This window comes from Tupaia chinensis, unplaced genomic scaffold (assembly GCF_000334495.1).
Source record: "Tupaia chinensis unplaced genomic scaffold, TupChi_1.0 Scaffold000636_1, whole genome shotgun sequence".
Lineage (NCBI taxonomy): Eukaryota > Metazoa > Chordata > Mammalia > Scandentia > Tupaiidae > Tupaia > Tupaia belangeri.
In genome coordinates, this window is record NW_006160157.1 from 1,182,187 (window position 1) to 1,193,441 (window position 11,255).

Here is an 11,255-nt window from a genome sequence, read left to right on the forward strand (position 1 = left end):
CCTACACTTTTCCTCTTGTACCATAAATTGCAACAAAGACTTGAGACAGTGATTGATACAGAGCAGCTGGCCATTTACTTTAGATGAGATGGATAAGGATGGTATTTTTGTGGACATGACAACATACAACATTTTATCTTTATCCCAACCATGGGGCTAATGGCAGTCTTATTTTTTAAAGCTAAGTGAGGTTTGGCACATGTCATAGGTCATATATCCAGCCAGTAGATAGTGAAGTAGATAAGGTACTGGATCCTACATGACTGACTCAGTGGTTCAAGTCATGCATGCATGCCTAGAATTCAAACAGAGAATGGAGGATAAGGGATTGTGGCATGGTCATCCCCAGGAAGGGGCAGGAGGAACGATTTCTCACTTTCTCTCTCTGTCTCTCTCCGGTAAGTGTTTGCACAATGTGGCAAAAAATCTAAAAAAAAAAAAGTCATGTATCTATTACGTTTTCCTTTCTAAATTCATGTTAGCACTCCCTAGACTTTATATTATTCATTTTTATTTATTATTTCTTTCCTTTTTAAAAAATAATTTCTTATTTTTATTTCATTGTTGTACAATTCATGTTAGCACTCCCTAGACTTTATATTAGTCATTTTTATTTATTATTTCTTTCCTTTCTAAAAAATAATTTCTTATTTTCACTTCATTGTTGTATTTCTTCATGGAGTACATGTATTTTCAAAGCATGCATGCAGTGAAATCAAATCAAGGATAAACTGAATTTATTGTTTTGACAAAAAAAATCACATTGATAAATATATATACACACACATATATATATACACATGTATATACGTACACACACATACGTGTATGTGTATGTGTGTGTATAGGCAATGTCTGTTTGTTTTACTTAGTTGTGATATATATACCATTCCACAACCCAATTTCCCTGCATTCCTTTGTTAAATGCTTTTTTTTCTTATTCCCTTCTGTCTCTCCTACCCTAACCCCTATGCAGTTTCTGATATCTACAGTTGTAGATATCACAGATTTCTACTTTTATGTCTTCACGTGTTTCCATTTCTGCCATAGAGTGCAGACATTTGATAAATATTACATAATGAGATATAGTGTTTGTCTTTGATACTCTGGCTTATTTCACTTAGCACTTTATTCCCCAAGACTTTTTAAATACACATTGATGAACACTGGGGATTTCTTTTTTTTTTGTTTCAAGATTCTGAGTTTTTAAAGAAATTATAGCGTGTGGAAAGCAAGGTGTGCCTTCCATTACAATTACAAGAAAATGCCAAGACGATGTGGTGGTTTTTCTCTTTAAATCTAACAAAATAATTATTGGGGGAAATGATGCTTATCACTACTTTTAAACTTTTCGGCAGATCTTTTCCCTGTGGAAAACACTTAAAACAAAGATCCATTTTCTGGCTGGTTGGTTTGTTTGTTTGTTTTGAAAATCTTTGCCTCTGTGGAAAGCATGTTTGTCCTAGAATGTAGTATTTTTGCCAAAGTCCCACACTGAGGACTGCTCCTCAGGATGGCCTCATACAGAATGTGTGAATTTCCATCATCAGCTAAAATGTGAACTTGAACAATAGACAGTTGGCTCCTCTCCAGTCCTAAATAAAGCCGTGTAAGAAGGATGTAAAATTCTCCCTGAATCCATGGAGGAGGCGGGGCTGGAAGCTTACAATTCTTCTGATGCTGTTTAGAAACTCTGCTTAAGAAATCCCCCCAGTTTCAACTGTTGGAGAGAACTGTGACTTCCGCTTACACCTATGACTCAAATAATAATGACTGGTATGTTTTTCCTGGAAGTTCAGTTGTAGCCACTATGACCCTTAACCTTGAATTTATATTGTAAATTCCTATCTACCTGGCTCTCCTCTAAAACGAGCTTACCATAATTTTGTGAACTATCTAGACTATGTGATTACTCCTTTGGTTTTATTTTTCTCCTTTCACCAAATCCTGTCACACTACACAGTTCAATGCCGAATACACTGCCTTCAAAGCAAGTACCAGTTCATGGCATGCTTACTTTTCATTCCCCTACCAGTTATTAACTGTAGAGTTTCAATTACTGTGCTTGAGTGTGTGTGCTCATCAGAGACACAGAGAGACAAAAAGTGAGAAATCACTCCCCAGGAGGGATGGCCACACAGCAATCCCTTTTCCTCCATTCTTCTCTCAGATCTTGGGCAAGCATGCACACATTCATGCCATGAGTTTTAAGCCACTTGAGTTTGGGACTCAAACAGTGGTCAACTACGTGGGAGTCCAGCAACGTAACCATTGAACCATCTGCGGGTCCCAATTTCTAACTTTCTCCTAATTTTCCTTCTTGTATCTTCAACAGCCCCCAGGACATCTTCATTTGGTGTCTACTATAGTCTTATGTTAATAACCACACTTTTTGCACATTCACTTAATTTACTCTTCCCCCTATAGTTTTTCTGGTTTCTGTCCATATCACCATCGTATTTTCAGTCATTCCCCTCTCCTCAGATTGTCAAGCCTCTAAATTTTGATCATTTTCTTTTTATGTTTGCTGCTGTCTTTCCACTCAAGTGATGAAGACTTAATCCAGACCTTATCCACTCAATCAAATGGGACACTGCAATAATTTTGTGAATTGTCTCTCTCTCTCTGCATATCTTTTCCTCTATTCATCCCTAGATGACACCATATCCATCTTCAACTTTCCAAAGCACTTTTTAAAATCTAAAATGGAATGAAACACCACCCATCCCTCTGACTTTGAAGATCTTCCATATTGAGACTAACTAACCTTTAAAGTTTTCTCCCCAGTCACTCTTGAACTCATCCATGCCAACCAGATTGGCATTACGAGCATTTCTACTTTCTGCTCCACCCCTGACCATATCTGCAAATTGCCCTCCCATTCTTGTGCACATAACTTAATTTTCTCTTGTAAATCTTAGCTTAGGTCAGACTTGTTCTCAAAAACTATTCTAAAAGAGGAATAAGGATTTCTCTTTTCTGTAAACTCCTGTTGCATTTACCCCAAACTGCTTTGGGTTGCTGTAGTTACAGTTATTTGACTGTCTCTTCACCTACCCTTTTCCTTGCGTTCTTCTCCTAGCAACTCTGGTGTCTTGGTCTTTTCTGGGACACAATAAGCAAGCTACTGCATAAGGGAGAGCTTTTGTCCTAGTTCCCTTCACCTGGTATTTTTCTCCTTAATATGTACATGTATTAGTTCCCACATTTCCTTTATATTTCTGCCCAGATTGCCTCCCTGTTAGCTATATTAGCAACTTCTGTTGGTATCTGTCCCTTTATGTTTCTCTCTTTTTCTTCATAATACTTTAAGCACTTGACACTATTTTATTATTTGTTAAACTATTACATAAATTCTGCAGTAGAATAAAGACAATGTAGGCAAAATTTTTGCTTACAGCATGTGCTATTCTCTTCCCAGAGATTAAATAATGTCTGACAGTGATGCTCAGTATGTATTTATTTTAAAAATTTTTATACAGAGGGCATATGTGTACACACATAAAAAAGAGAGAGAGAGAGAGAGAATCCCTCCAACAAGGGGTCTGGTCACACTGTAGCGCTTTTTTCCTTTAGTTCTCTAGCTCATCAGAATCCTGGGCATGCTAGCAACCAGACTTCCCATAGTGCCGAAATACCAGACTTCTCTCTGTCTCTGCACCATAATGCTTGCTCTTTGCTATCCTTAAAGGCCCTTCTCACCTTTTTTAGTGTGCAAAACTCTAATTACACAGTATGAGGTAACTCAGGTGTCACTCCCTCTGTGAAGATTTCCTATTGCTTAGGCAGATGGTTGCTTTCACATCTTGCCTCTGATATCTTACTGTAGGATTTGCATTGCGTGTATCCTACTTCACTTGCATGTTTGTCTTTTACACTAGGTTCCAATAAACTCCTCATAGACTCAAGCCAGTCATCCTTTCTTTCATTTAGACATCTAGCATTGGCACTAAATACACGTTAGAGACTTAAGAGTGTTTATTCAAAGAACTGAAAGAAAGCATATATATGAGTGGCACTGAAATCTGCAACCGTCTTGATAAGACATGTTCTTAGATCTGGAGAAGAAAATACTATTTCTAAACTATCATTAAATGAGATAATTATTACTAGTTTTCTTATTCTTTGTCTCCAAACCTGGTCACACAATATATGCTGAGAATTTACCTGATGTAATCACAACCATCGAAAGGTGTCACTATGAAGTTTGTTTCTTTAGACGGCATTTGTAATATGGAATGTGCTTGTTGAATGAGTGGATGATGGAGGAAATGAGAACAAATGAATGACTAAAAATGTCATATAGCTTAATTTATGGATTCTGAAATTTAAACTTGGATTTGGAATATCTTAATTATGAGACCATTCACTTTAACCTCCCTGGACCTGTTTCTTCAACATCAAAGTGGGATAGTAATACCCAAATCTGCAGATAAGGCTGAGGATGTAATAATATGATACTTAAGAATTCTTCTGAATGTTAAGAACAAAAACATTATAAGAATAAAAATAATGATTTCAGAATTTAAATTTATTTGAAAGGGACATTTCTGTATCTGGTGTGATAAAGATATTTATCTCCTTCATCCTAAGATCATGGTTGTCCATAACTTGGCTCAGAAAAACAAGTCCACCAAAAAACCTAGTTTGTGTTTTGCTTTGCATAAATCTCTATAATCAGAACATTTCATAAATGTTTTATACAATGACTAATAATTATTTACAGACAGATGCTGGCCATGTGTTTTCTAAGATCAATGAAAAATGCCAGCAAATGGGAAATTGAAGGGAAGGCAGAACAGCCATTTCCTGAAGCAGCACACCTCCTGGTTGGAAACTTTGGAGTCTTTCTGAGTTCCTACAGCAGTGTAGCGGAGCATGCCTGGGCTCTGGGTGTGGCTCTGTATAGCTGACTACAGCATAACTCAATTAGGGAATTCTCAGTGGCTGGGCATCTGGGTTCTAAAATGGTTGTTTATGTTATCCAGATGGCCATGGACAGCAGAAAGGATATATTTAAAAGGAAGGAACACAGAGAGGGGAAAAAAGAGTTAGAAAAGTAGCTAAGCTGCTTTTGTTTATTATTATAATCTGATTCTGTGGATAGGGCAATAAAGAAACTATTCTGAGAAAAATGCCTTTTACTCATTTAAAGGTTCCACAACATCTTGAATTGCTTCCTCTTTGTATAGGAACCTCTCCTTGCATAGACATATGGGATCTGAAGAGGGTAAGAAAAAAGCCTGCTGTGATGGCACAGTGAAAATGCGATGTTTTGAGATGCTGAGGCCACACAGAAAGGTACTAGTTTATATCCCAAGGTCTCTATGTGCATGTTGGGTGGGTGTGTGTATCCTTGATCTGGTCTGGCTGAGGTTAAGGCAGAATTGTGGCATTAAGATCCTCTTGAGGTTACCTCGCTCTCTGTTTCCCTCTCTTATGAAAGAAAGAAGTAACATAAATTTTAAAAAAATAATAAGGAGAGGGCTGCTCAATAGCACAGCAGTTAAGCAGTGTGCATAGGAAGGTAGATCTACTTGGCTTACTACAGTTCGAATCCCAGCCTCAACAACCTGAAAAAACACACTATGTGGATGTGCATGCATGTGCAAAATATTTATAGGATGGAAAATGGGAAAAAGATTTAATGGTGTGGCCATGCCCATTTAGGTGATCTTTTTCCTCTGTGTTCTTTTCTCTCTGGACAGTGCACATGCCATTTCATGATAAATAAATGGACGACCATATAAAGAGACTACAAAGGGAGTAATTTATTTCAGGGCAATAAAACCTTTGGATTACACACATATTTAGCTTGTATAAATCAATGCATAGCTCAATATTTATTAAACAATATTTAAGATGCTGCATCAAATAGAATCAAAATTGAGCTATGTATACCAAAAGGGCCAGTTCCCAATTAAATGCTTTCCCTTTTGAGACAATCATTTCTTGGCTCTCTTTAGGACACAAGACAAAGTTCCTAATCTGAGGAAACTTTCATTTTAGTTTAATCTATAGGAATAACAAATCCTCTAATGTCTATTTTTCACTAAGTTTCTTTCATACTTTTTTTTCCCCCTAATTCCTGCAAGGCTGGTACTATTATTAATATTATTACTCTAAAGTTGAGAAAACAAGGAGAAAGAAGTTAAATAACTTTCCAGGACCAGCAGTTAGCATAATGGCTATGTCACTGGACTCCCATGTAGTCGACCGCGGTTCGCATCTCGGACCCGGTGGCTTAAAACTCACGCCGGGCGCGTGTGCATGCGTGCACGAGATCTCAAGAGGAGAATGGAGGAGAAGGGATTGTGGCATGGCCATCCACCCGGCCAATAACAAATCCTCTAATGTCTATTTTTCACTAAGTTTCTTTCATACTTTTTTTTCCCCCTAATTCCTGCAAGGCTGGTACTATTATTAATATTATTACTCTAAAGTTGAGAAAACAAGGAGAAAGAAGTTAAATAACTTTCCCAATGTAATAAAGTAACTGTAAGAACTGGTATTTGCCCAAAGCTATGTGTGGGCAAATACTCTAAATACTCTACTGTCCAACAGTAAAGTGTTTCTCCAGAAATCATAGTTTTTAAGATTGTAATGGTGAGCAGGACATATATCACTCATTTTTTATAATGATGCCTATCACTATTTACCCCTTCATGCTGCCAAATATAGCTTCTGAAATTTAGAGAGGGTGAGGAAGAGGTTCAGTTCTACTGAGCGGTCTTATTGTGCTGAGAGGAGTTGGATGTAGCCTGCTGTGCCCTAACTTGTGAATTGTTTTCCTTACTTGCTCCTTCTACTTTGCTGAAGGCTCAACTACAATAGGGTAATGATTCGTTCCTTGTTTTACCACTTTTGATAAATACTTATTAAAGGCCTACTTCATGTTAGGCACTGTAGTAGTGTGCTGGAGATAAAATGGTATGTAAGCAAGACACTTTAATAACTGTAAGCGTTTTATCATTTCCAACCAGACCCCTTCCAATGGGCAACTATTTTTGGCTTTTTAAATGTGTGTGTAGTACTATCAATTTCTTTGCTTTACTTATTATCTATGGACTTCAGAGACTTAGTTTTTAGAGTAACCACTCTTCTTCCCCTATCTTCCCAATATAGTTGCATTATAACTTTGATTAAATCATCATTCATTGTTTCTTACTCATTATTATGCCTATGCAGATATTACTCACGATCATATTGTCACATGATTATGCTTCCTTTCTTTTTAAAATTATGAATTTAGTAACAATATTATTCTTCTCATAGTTTTGATTAGCAGCTAAGCATCATTTTCTTTTCTCTTCTTTTTTTTTGTTTTTGTTTTTTGCTATAAGGTGCGTGCACTGGACAGAGAGAGACAGAGAGAGGGAAAGAGGAAAAGTGAGAAATCACATTTCAGGGGGGATTTTGTAATCCCTTCTCCATTCTCCTCTCAAGATTTTGGGAATGCACATTCACATGTTTGATATGATTTTCAAACCACTAGGTCTGGAACTTGAAGCACAGAGTCAGCAATGCAGAATCCAGCACTTTAACCTCCACACCACCTTATGGTCTATCCTAATTTTCTTGAACATTAGGAAATATTTCTTTCTTAAAGAAAGATTTCTCTGGAGATTCATTCAAGCTTCCCAGCTAATATCTTGAGTTTTTCCTTTTCCTTTACACTTGAAATTCGTTTTACCTTTCTTCTGAGTGAGCTGTTCCTAGTTTTTATGTGTTCCTCCTTCTGGATTTCACTTTCTTTTTTGATAGATTACATGTCCTACTAGTTTATTCAGGTTAAAAAGATGGCACAATGATAAAGCATGGATGCTAGCTCCCCAAATGCCTGTTTCCTGGATTGTACTATTATAGCCTGTATGGATAGTCTCAATGGCATCACCCTTTATTAGCATCTTGCAGTTATTCTTCTCTCTCTTCAGTTGGATTTTCTCTCTCACTCATTTGTTTTTTTGGTTTACTCTCATATTTTGCTGGCACTTCTCTACTTTATTTCCAAGGAAAGTATGTTATTATTACTATTATTACTTTTACATAATGAATATCTGAAGATGTTTTTATTCTACCCTGACACTTGATTGATTGTTTGTCTTGTTATAGAACTCTAGTTTAGAAATAATTTTACCTTGGGACCAGCAGTTAGTGTAATGGCTATTGTTGCTGGACTCCCATGTAGTCGCCCGCGGTTCGTGTCACACCGGGCGTGTGTGTGTGCGTGCCCAAAATCCCGAGAGGAGAATGGAGGAGAACGGATTGTGGCATGGCCATCCACCCGGCCGGGGGGTGATTTCTCCCTTTCTGTCTCTCTGTCTCACACTGTCTGGCAAGCAAACGTGCCCTATAGCAAAAACCTCTCAAAAAAAAAAAAAAGAAATAATTTTACCTCAGAGTTACTTCTTTCATATCATTTAATATGCCCTGATTTTTCTTTTGATAATCATATAGAACCTTCATTTTGTTCCCCAGATTCTGAAATTTCATCATGATTTGCATTGTTATGGGTCTATGGTCTATTTTCATCTATTTTGTTAGATACTCTGATTTCTTTTTCTTTTCTTTCTTTCTTTTTCTTTTTCTTTCTTTCTTTCTTTTTTTTTTTTTTTTTTTGCTATATGACACATGTGCTTGCTAGAGAGAGACAGAGAAAGAGAAAGGGAAAGTGAAAAATCATTCCCCAGGGGTAATGGTCACAGTGTAATCTGTTCTTCTCAATTCTCCTCTCAAGACTGGGTACAGATGTACATACATCAAAGTGTTTTTTAAGCTGCTGGGTCTGGCCACCAGGCACCTGGCTGGCCCCCATGGATGGGTCTCTCTCTCTCTCTCTTTTTTTTTTTTTACATTTTTATTTATTTATTTTTACATTTTTCCACAAACATTTACTTTACATATGAAAAAATATTTGCACATACTCCATTGTTCTTGACAATTAATAAACAACTTTCAAAATTTCAGAATACTGAATTTTACAGATAATGTTCAAAATATTTCTTATAATTTTGCATACTTTTATTTGTGACTATACCTCATGGGTCTTTTTAATCTTGAAACTTATAGTTTGCAGTTGTGGGAAATTTTCTTGCAGTTTTTATTTTCTAAAAGTAATTATTAATTTAATTCTCTTTCTCCCTCTCTTCTTTCACTCTCTCTCTGTTTTGGATTGAGGGGAAGACAGGAATTTTTCACTGGTTCTCACCATGCTATGATCCTCCCCCAGCCTTATAACAACCCATGATCATGAGCCTTCCCTGCAGATTTGTATCCCAGGGCCTCCCTTGTGGCTTCATTATCAAACAATATCCTACTACTTGGATTACCCCAGTTGTACCTCTGGCATTCTTTCTATGATGATTTCCTACTCTATTTTTTTTTTTTTTGTACTTTTATCTGAATACCTATTCTTTGCATGTTGGGCCTCTTGAAATACTGTTTCTTTCTTTTGTCTCCTTTATTTTATCTCTTTGATTTTTAATCTACATTTGTGACAATTACTTTAACATTATTGTTAGCCCTCTCTTGAGGTTTTTATTTATTTTATTGCTAAAATGATGCTAAATAATTTTAAAAGTGACTTTTTCTCCAGGAAGTTCCTTTTTTAATAGCAAACACTTCTTGTTTCGTGGATGAAATATGTTGTTTTACCTTTTAGTAGACTGCAATGATAGTTTTTATTGTTATTATGACTGTTATGTTAAAGTTTTTCACACTGAATAGGTTTTTTTTTTTTTTTTTTTTTTTTTTGGTCTGTTGCTTTCTATTTTTGTTGTTGTTGTTTTGTTTTATTTGTTAGCTTACATACTAGAATTTTTTCTTAGATGTCTGTGGTTTTTGTTTTTTTCTCTTTTTTTGTATATTTGCTTTTTTTAAGACTGGGTCTTACCATCTCATAGTCTTCCTGCCTCAGCTTCCTAGCTGAGACTATAGATAGACCTACCACATCCAGCCCTTATAGACAGGGTCTTGTTAGGCTCGCCCTTAGCTCATGATCCTCTTTCCTCAACCTTTCCAATCACCGGAAAGGCACACACCATTGTGCCTGTCTTCTACGCTGGACTAACCATTGAACTTGGGCCTCCCATGTGGTCCCAGACTACAGAGGACAGCATTTTAGCAGCATGTGCCTCATGGGTGAGGTCGATGTCTGGTTATTCCTGATTGTGCGTTCTTGGTTATCTTCTCATGATTAAAATTAGAGCATTAATGCTGTTTGGGAGCTCTGAGGGCATTAGTAGGGCTATCTAATATCTGACATTGATTCTTATTGCCAGATGACCTGAATGAGACATCTTTCCTGTGGAATTCCCAGTATCAATATCTTTAGATCCTTTTGTAGGATGGGAGGTGAGTCAGTTAAACTGCCAAAGAAATAGAAAATTTCACCTCTTTCTTCTGCCTCGAACTAAAAGTCTAGCTCCAAAAGCTATAGAAATCAAGTTGGAATAAAAGAGGATCACAGGTTTTCTTCATTTAGCATTTGGTATTTGCACAGATAATTGACCTCCCACTTTTCAGTATGATACCCAACTGTACCACTTTGCCAAGGACCCCCTACTGTCTCCAGAGACTTCTAGGCTCTTGGTGGAGGTGGTAATGATGATAGTATTGAGAGGATGAGAGTGAAAACATATCCTAAGGCTTTTAGCAATCTTTCTGAGGAAAGATTTTTGGTCTCTCTGGCTTCCTTCTTTCCCCCTTTCTAGGCCTAGGCAAGGAGCTGGTTCCATTGGACTGATTCAACTCATTAAAGCACAGTGAGATCTTAGCTTGACTTAGCAGGTAGGATATGAATACTCCCAAGATATATTCCAAGGCCAGGATGCCTCTTTGTTATATAGAAAAAGCTACATTTTCCCTGTCTTCAGTCAAGCCTGTGTTCATATCTCATTTGGAATGTTAATGGTAACCTAGACAGTTCTATAGGTTTGGGGCCATTCTTAGTCTCTCTTCTGCCAGTTCAAGATTTGCCTTTCTCTTGACTTTTAAATACTTACTTCTGGTCTGTACTCCAGAGCCCCACGTTTTATTGTTTGTATCTTCTCTCTTGGTCTCTTCTGTTTTGTGAGCTTATGTCTGCTTTTGGAAAAAGAAATCTTTGTTATGGTTTAGTGTGTTATACAGCTCAGAACTGTGCATTTTTTTTCCTTACCGTTATACAGTTATGATGACGAAAGTAATGGTAATACTTCTTATTTCTTCCTTTCTACATAAAACATATATGTCTAGTTGTTTGCTATTTTATATAT